The 6,000-nt window shown below is 33.6% G+C and overlaps 1 protein-coding gene across 1 annotated transcript in view; it reads right to left on the reverse strand.

Moving 5' to 3' along the window:
- The window catches only part of METTL15 (methyltransferase like 15), a 100,717-nt gene that overhangs the window by 58,650 nt on the left and 36,067 nt on the right, over window positions 1–6,000 (reverse strand). The window lies entirely within an intron of this gene.

A 6,000-nucleotide genomic window follows, 5' to 3' on the forward strand; every position in this document is an offset into this window, starting at 1 on the left:
CTTTGTTTGGACTTGCTCAATTTGAGGCAAACAAAGATATAGGATATATATGGGACTACAGGAAGCAATCAGCACCATCTGCTTTCTAACAATGTGTCTAAAAGGAAGGCTGATGGATTTGCGTATCAATTAAAAAAATGACATTATCATAGTTTTATACCACAGATCAAAGTGTGATGGCAGCACAGGCACAAATATATCCTGACTGGGACTAACCTAACTATCACAGAAAATGTAAGTCTTCAAGACACAGTACCATTGATTTTGGGTTCACTGTGCAAGGACAAAGCTATTTATTTAGGTTACTAAGATACGCTGAAGCCCAATCCTGCTGTATCTTCTCTACCATCGTTACACATTAAGTAGATGCAGAATAACATAGGAATAGCCACCTTAACAACAATCCAATTTCAACTGCTGATGTGACATACTCTATGGGCTTAAGTTACACCTTTTGATAAGCAATGTGTATTTCCTTGCTTCTGAGGAATACTTACTGCCCATGAACATATACCATGTCTATTTTTTGGATACACAAACTAAGACTAGAAGATTTTTAGTAATACAGGCAGACACAGCCATCCTCTCCAGTCTTCTGGACTAAAGCTGATGACACATTCAAGGAACTTTGAATGCACTCTGACTAAAACATACACAGGTACAGATTCAGCACAAGTTGAGTAAAATTGGGCATTGAAATTCCTCTAGTAAGTCTCTCAGAACTCGAAGCTCCTGAAAATAAATGGAAATCTCACATTCCGGCCATCAAAAACTTCACAAAAAAAAACAAAACCAGAAAAAACTTTCAATCTCATACTTGAGAAGGGTGATGGGGTCATCAAATTTCACAGAGAGATAAGGCAACTTCAGAAGGCTGGTTAACTCCCAACCACATCACGGAGGAAAACGTCTGGAGCAAATGGTTTGCTGGCAAAGAGGGGAGACCGAGCAACCGGTGTGCAGCAGGTCCCAACATGAGAAAGGAAGGAAGAAGCAGAAGGGCAGCTGAGATAAGACTCTGGAAAGGTGAACACTGCTCTCCTGATGGCTCTGCAATTTCTGTAGGCTCATTCTAGAGAGTTTTCTGTAGTCAGAGTCCATTTGACCAACAGGCTGCCCAGGAAGCTCCCAAGACTTTCCTGAGAAACAGTGACTTGGGACACAGTCAACCACCTTGAACCAAGGTGGGCTGGGCTATATGATTCCACTAACAGGAGAAACACAAGAATATTAACTAGAATTTAATGCTGGTTTACATCTTTTTTAATCTGTAAAACAGCAGTACTGTTTGTAGAAGCTGCCCCATGCACTTTCCTCTTTTGGCCTGACAACACTGGTACTGAACTGCTTAAATATCAAGAACTATTTTGTTGACAGAAATAACTGGCTCTTCACTTAGCAATGCAGAGGTTGTATGACTGCAATTCCACTTAGGAAGTATTTCCTTTTCAAATTACTAAGAAAGTATCTATAATTCTATACTCTAGGGAAAACATACTGGCATTTAGAAAGAAACAGATTTTTTTTTTTTTTTAATAGTTTTATGACAGTGTAAATGTCATAAAAACCAAAGTAGAAATGCAACTAAACAACAACATACAACGCAGAGGTTGTATGACTGCAATTCCACTTAGGAAGTATTTCCTTTTCAAATTACTAAGAAAGTATCTATAATTCTATACTCTAGGGAAAACATACTGGCATTTAGAAAGAAACAGATTTTTTTTTTTTTTTAATAGTTTTATGACAGTGTAAATGTCATAAAAACCAAAGTAGAAATGCAACTAAACAACAACATCTCTAGTTTCTGTATCTCTGAATTCCCAAATCTTTCCTCTCAGTTGATTTAACTGACCTCTGTTGACTGCAAGGAAATCAGACTCCATGCAAGCTAAACTAAACTTGAAGAACAGATTGTCCATATCTTTCAATATGAATACTTGGGTTTTGGGTGGGGTTTTTTTCCACTTCTCAAATTATTTTTGGATATGAAACAGTTTAAGACCACTTATCAAGTGCAATCATATTCAATAAAAATTAATTTGAACTAAACTTACTTTCAAAAATTATACACTCCAAAGCCAAACACCTTTTAAGGAAAATTTTGTAACTTAACCCTTGAAAGAATTAAGATTCAACCACGAAGTCCCTTTGGTTAAAAATGGAAATTGAAAAGTAGTGAAGAATAGATTGAAGAAAGACCCAAACATTTTTCCAGATACAGTTTTTAGCAAACATAAATAAAGGCTTTTTAAATGGAAATCCCATAATAATAAAAAACCTGAATATTTATGAAACTAATAATCCAACTCTACTGTGGCTAACAGTAAGTGAAAATTATGATCCTCTATGATCTTTAGGTTGTCATGATTTAATTTCTTTGTGTTATACCATCATGCTTCCTAAGCCTATGTTCTAGAAGCAGAACTTTCCTGTAGTATTTTACAAAGTTCATGGAGGAAAAAAGATTTAGTTGGTTCATCTTCCAATATTAAATTGCACCATTCATATGAAGAAATAGAGAACTGACACAGAATATTTTTTTTTGTAAGCAGCATGTATAAGACAAAGTTATGTTACAGAGGATATAATATCCATACTATATAAATGCTCCCACAATCTATTTAAGCATTCTGATTTATCTTCTGCCATAACAAAAACAAAAGTATATTCACTTAAACCAATTTGATAAGCACAAAACTGAAACAGTAAGAAAAGTGTGGGTATTATTTAAAACACAACTAGCCACAAGAATTTAGCTAGGCTTTTTTAAAAATACTTACAGACATTAAAAACTCCAAGCCACTGAAAACATTTCTTTTTTCTATAAGTTCTCACATTATCACTGTTGATCAGATTCAGAGAACCTCTCTTACGATAGAGGGTCCATTTAGTATGGGGTGGGGTTTTTTTGCACTGTACTGTTACTTGTACTATCCTTGTAAAAATCCAATACTGGCTATTGAATGGGATATTAACCTAATTAGCAAAATTTGTATTACACCTCTCTTAAATGAAAAATTAATATAAACGTGTAATTGTTAACTCTTCATTTAGCTTGAAGAATTGCAAAAATTAACATGAATTCTAGAAAGTACACAAACCCTGCCAAATTACTCTTACAATTTCTAAGAGATATCTTTCATTCTTTGATTTCCACTCAAGTTATTTTCATTTAATCCTTACCAGCAGTAATGTACATAAGCAATAAACAGATCCTTCACCTATAACTTCTATTTCTGTATAAAAACCCCTGTAGAAAAATGTGAAGGAACAATAGAAAATCTTGAAAGAATTAAGATTCAACCACGAAGTCCCTTTGGTTAAAAATGGAAATTGAAAAGTAGTGAAGAATAGATTGAAGAAAGACCCAAACATTTTTCCAGATAGAGTTTTTAGCAAACATAAATAAAGGCTTTTTAAATGGAAATCCCATAATAATAAAAAACCTGAATATTTATGAAACTAATAATCCAACTCTACTGTGGCTAACAGTAAGTGAAAATTATGATCCTCTATGATCTTTAGGTTGTCATGATTTAATTTCTTTGTGTTATACCATCATGCTTCCTAAGCCTATGTTCTAGAAGCAGAACTTTCCTGTAGTATTTTACAAAGTTCATGGAGGAAAAAAGATTTAGTTGGTTCATCTTCCAATATTAAATTGCACCATTCATATGAAGAAATAGAGAACTGACACAGAATATTTTTTTTTGTAAGCAGCATGTATAAGACAAAGTTATGTTACAGAGGATATAATATCCATACTATATAAATGCTCCCACAATCTATTTAAGCATTCTGATTTATCTTCTGCCATAACAAAAACAAAAGTATATTCACTTAAACCAATTTGATAAGCACAAAACTGAAACAATCAGAAAAGTGTGGGTATTATTTAAAAAACAACTAGCCACAAGAATTTAGCTAGGCTTTTTTAAAAATACTTACATACATTAAAAACTCCAAGCCACTGAAAACATTTCTTTTTTCTATAAGTTCTCACATTATCACTGTTGATCAGATTCAGAGAACCTCTCTTACGATAGAGGGTCCATTTAGTATGGGGTGGGGTTTTTTTGCACTGTACTGTTACTTGTACTATCCTTGTAAAAATCCAATACTGGCTATTGAATGGGATATTAACCTAATTAGCAAAATTTGTATTACACCTCTCTTAAATGAAAAATTAATATAAACGTGTAATTGTTAACTCTTCATTTAGCTTGAAGAATTGCAAAAATTAACATGAATTCTAGAAAGTACACAAACCCTGCCAAATTACTCTTACAATTTCTAAGAGATATCTGACATTCTTTGATTTCCACTCAAGTTATTTTCATTTAATCCTTACCAGCAGTAATGTACATAAGCAATAAACAGATCCTTCACCTATAACTTCTATTTCTGTATAAAAACCCCTTTAGAAAAATGTGAAGGAACAATAGAAAATTAAAGCCACCTTTTTATTTCTTGCATAGGATTAACCCACACAGGAATGCACTCAAACTTGGTCACAACAGTCTCATGTGTCATTTAGGATTGCACTTATTTTGCAGCAACTCAAAACAATCAAAACCAATCTAAATTCATCATAATTCCTCTTGGAAAAAATAGGTTTAATCAACATGAGTAACATCTTCTGGGTTGTGTTTCGTTGTTTTTTATTTAACAAAAGAACAAAGAAATGCTCTTATTTAATATCATAGCTAGAAATCTAGCACTGAAATTTTTGAAAACCTCAACATTGCCTTTCCTGAAACAGACCTACAATGTTGGCAGGAAGAGTCAAGGAAGGCATACAAAGTGCTAGAAGTAACCAGCTACTTACTTTAAAACAAAAAAAGTTTAGAACAATGATTTTATTCCACTTAAACTCACTAGTAATGTGAAGTGCCAGAAAATATGCTTTCTTCACGAAGAGGTTTAGCAATTTGCTTATTTCTTGTACATCTGTTCTTTTTCTAAACATCCAATTCTTCTCTGGTGATCTCTAGAAAGTATTACACAGATTTGATCCTTTCTCTCACTAACACTTCCATACTATGGAGAAGGTCCTTTGTTTCATAAAATTTGAATAGCGGAAAGTTAAAAGATGAGTTAGGGACCTTTTCGGCCAAGCATATATCCAGACAATTTCGCTATTTAAGCAATATTTAATACTGGGTTTTTTTCCCCCACATGATTTTTTGAAGATCTTGTGGCTCATTCAAGAATATTTGTATTTGTTATTTTGCTTAACAGTCTCACCTTTCCTCACACACATCTACCTCTGCTTTCACTAATTTTAAATTTGATAAACTTTAAGCTTGATAAACCCCTTATACATGCTGAATATTAATGAACCATACAGAATTTCTTATAAATAAACCACAGATTGATACTAGCAGTGCAAAGGAGAGAAGAGGAGAAAGGATAAGGGATCTTATAAACCAAAAATTGATACTAGCAGCGCAAAGGAGAGAAGAGGAGAAAGGATAAGGATCATTGTACCATGACATGGTGACAAGCTCTCAATATTGTGACAGCACCTAAGAGCTTTAGTTAAGAATTCATGCAAGCGTACACTGTGAATAAACACATGCTCACCAAATTATATTGCCTTTTCGGAAAAAAACACTACAAACCAACCAAACCTTTAAGCAATAGCAGACAACACTAACATGATCTTTAAATTGGGAGCACTATATAAAAGATGATACAGCTCTGATTCAAGCAGAAGTAACTGCAGGACTGAATACACAGTGCTGGATAAAATACTGCATCACCAGCATTAATGAAATATTGCTGGTATATAGGCTAAACATTTTTGGCATCCTAGCAAACCTAATTAAAGCTACATTAAGTACATTTTGGCATAACTTTTTAAGGTAAATAAAGACCTTCCATGGATAATCTTTGATCTGCACAGATACATATGCCTAAACTAGCAAGCAAGAACTCATACAGATGCCTCATAATCTAGCTGTTCCACTCAAAAGCAACATTTCACATGTAAAA

The sequence above is a fragment of the Aptenodytes forsteri genome, unplaced genomic scaffold (assembly GCF_000699145.1).
Source record: "Aptenodytes forsteri isolate BGI_AS27 unplaced genomic scaffold, ASM69914v1 Scaffold8, whole genome shotgun sequence".
In the NCBI taxonomy this organism is placed as follows: domain Eukaryota; kingdom Metazoa; phylum Chordata; class Aves; order Sphenisciformes; family Spheniscidae; genus Aptenodytes; species Aptenodytes forsteri.